Source organism: Odocoileus virginianus, chromosome 9, assembly GCF_023699985.2.
Source record: "Odocoileus virginianus isolate 20LAN1187 ecotype Illinois chromosome 9, Ovbor_1.2, whole genome shotgun sequence".
Classification (NCBI taxonomy): domain Eukaryota; kingdom Metazoa; phylum Chordata; class Mammalia; order Artiodactyla; family Cervidae; genus Odocoileus; species Odocoileus virginianus.
This window is the reverse complement of record NC_069682.1, coordinates 60438696-60441716: the sequence shown is the minus strand read 5'-3', so window position 1 is coordinate 60441716 and position 3021 is coordinate 60438696. Positions and strand designations below refer to the sequence as shown.

Sequence of the window (3021 nt, the reverse complement as noted above, 5' to 3'; positions counted from 1 at the left end):
TTTACTCAGAGAAATTTCAATTTAAAGACTTAAATCTTTCATATTAAGAATACTTTGTACATATGTATGTTATATGTTAGTCACTCAGTTGTGTCTGACTCTTTGTGACCCCAAGGACTGTAGCCTGCAAGGCTGCTGTAGCCTGCAAGGCTCTTCTGTCCTGGGAATTCTCCAGGCAAGAATATTGGAGTTGGTAGCCAGTCCCTTCTCCAGGGGACCTTCCTGACCCAGAGATCTAACCAGGGTCTCCTGCATTGCAGGTGGATTCTTTAGTATCTGAGCCACCAGTGAAACCCACTTTATACATTTCTGTATTTAAATTGTAATGTTTAAAGGAACTTGGGGTACTAGAAATTCAGGTAAAAAATGTGATTAAGTAACAAGATTTGTCATTTTAATTGGAAATGTATGAGACTACATTAGAATATTTTAAGAATGTTTAAAACACTATATTTGTGATTTTAATTTTTTAAGTTTAGAAGAGTTTATATACTTGGAAAAGTTTTAAAGTACTCAAAAATAACACATAAAAAAAAAAACAACACCATGTTAAACTGACAAAATCCTACTAAATTTGAGGACATTTATCTAACATAAATTGGACTGACTTTTTGAAGGGAGTTTAGTCCATTCAATTTGAATTCAACTCAATAGAAAAAGTGAAGGTCATTCTAATATTCTAGTTAGATTTATAAATAAAACAAAATTTCTAAGTCAGTCTTAAGGTCTCAAGGAAACTAGATTAAAAAGCACTTATTCTATATGTTGAATGTTAACTTTTAAAATGCAAGTATGAAAAATAGAATCTTCTGTCCAGAAAAGTCATACATGAACGTTAAAAAACTCACATTGGCAAAATATATTTAATTATCAGCCAAATTCTCTAAGCATAATATCTGTTACCTTCTTTATCCCAGGCCCTTAGTTAGCCTGTGGTCTCCACCTCACAAGTTTTAAGATAGAATATTCTTGGTTGCGATGATTTAACCCAATTACCTTCGAGGCAAAAGAATCGAGAACATAACGATGAAAAGGGAAGGAGTACATGAGCCAGACAGAGGTTTTGCATGGTGAATAAAAAGCATATCGTATTTTTAATATTTCCTTTTAAATACATAAAAATACTTTCATTTTAGAGACTGAGTTTTCCAGTTGGAGTTTCTTGTTTGTGTGCTAAATTGCCAGGTTCACTCTGATCATTCTGGAACAGAAAACAATTTAAGAGATATTGAATACTCAAGTAACTTAAGAGTTTAAAATATTTCTCTTCTCGAATAAGAAGTCTAGAGGTTAAAGTCAGATTCTGTGCAGTCATATTCCCAAACAAAATTAAGTAGGGGCCACCATCTATGTTTTAATATTTTCACAATTAAGTCACAACACTAGAATTAAAAAGGAAAAACAAAGGCAAAGGTTAGCTTGTCTTTTCTAAAATAATTGTTTCAATATAATGTGATGATTTTCAACATTCAAAAAATGAAGAGTGAGTTTTCAGGAAAAGAAGTTAAGGGAGTATTACTAATTATACAAAATCTATTCATTCTCTAAAACAAACACCTAAGTGCAAAGTTAATCTGAAATGCAAAGCATCTTTATACCAAGATTTCCTCTAAATATTTTATTTAGAGACAACAGAAGTTAACTTTTTTGAGGATTAAATATTTGCCAGGCATTTTACATGGCAAAAGAGGCTATTACCTCATTCAATCCTTTCTATACTCCTACTAGGCCTTCATTCATCCAGTCATTGATTTAATGAGTTTATACCTGCGCATCTGGCTAAGTGCTGAGAATTCACTAGCGAGCATTACTGGTCTTCCCCACTAAAAAGAAGTTTAGTAATTACACTCTTCTTCACAGAAGAAATGGAGGGTAGGTTCATTTACTTGTCCAAGGTCACAGTATTGGAGCAGCTACACAAACTCATCTCAAATCTTTGCAGTCAATCATTAAGCTATAAACAGACTTCTAGATTTTCTCTTCAAGATTTTTTTGCTTTGAATTTTTTTCTAAAATTTTTCAACCATTTTTATCTTAAAGTCTTGTAGACAATGACCTCTCTGCTCTCCGATTTTTCACCGCATAGACCAAAGAACAAGTGGTGACTGTACATTCTAAATGCCACGCATCTGGGAGACTTCAGGAACAAGGAGCCAAATCCCAGGGGGATTATTATTCACTCGCTAAGTCATGTCCAACTTTTTGCGAGCCCATAAAATGCAGGTTTCCTTGTCCTTCACTTTGCTCAGTTTCATGTCCATTGAGTACATACCAAGGGGAATGGGGTACATTTCTGATGAAACAATAGCAACCCCCACACAAGGTCAGATTATAAATTCGAGGGGCACAGAGCTGGACCACTGCCAAGGGATGCAGTGTTTTTTCACCTTCTCTTTGCCTTTGCCCACTACTTCCAAGGGTATTTTGAAGCTAGGCAGTCAACGCAGTGCCTGGTCCACTGGCTCCACAGGCCGAGAAATCTTTTTGTTTCACACTCTTAGCCCCCTACCCCTAAACGTCTCTTTTCATCTTCTCCCTTACTTGCTTTTCACCCCTTCTTCACCCTTCGCAGATATTCTGTATAACAGCGTTTCGTTTTATTGTAGAGCCATATGGACGAGATTGGTTTACAGCGACCTTGACAGACACCTGGGTGGGAGGCCAGGGGGAGGGGGCAACCGTCAACTCAGAAACCTTCTGAGAGCTCTAGGGCGGTGCCACGAGGAGTCGGCGACCACTGAACTCCACTCAGTGATGAGTTTTCTGAAAGATTGACGGTACGGGTACCAACCGTCTTTGCGCTAGCAGCTGGCGCGATCTCGCGAGATGTGAACGCCGATCGGGAGAAGGGACTCAAAGGCGCCTTTCTGAGTGGGGGATGGGAATATCTGTGGCGCAATCATTGCGCGAGATTGGGCCATGGTCGTTGGGGGCCGATGCTTAAATCTCGCGATATTTCCGCTGCTCTGGACTGGAATTAAGAGCTGCTTCTCGCGAGAGCCCGTGCTGAAGGCTCTGTGA

The 3021-nt window shown here is 38.2% G+C and overlaps 1 long non-coding RNA gene across 1 annotated transcript; it reads right to left on the bottom strand.

The window, feature by feature from the left end:
* Positions 1 to 1061: 1061 nt before the first annotated feature.
* Positions 1062 to 2785, bottom strand: LOC110137586 (uncharacterized). Its single transcript, XR_002313961.2, has 2 exons — positions 2542 to 2785; positions 1062 to 1201 (listed from the first exon to the last, which is right to left on the bottom strand). It is a non-coding gene; the product is annotated as an uncharacterized lncRNA (long non-coding RNA).
* Between the last annotated feature and the right edge of the window lie 236 nt (positions 2786 to 3021).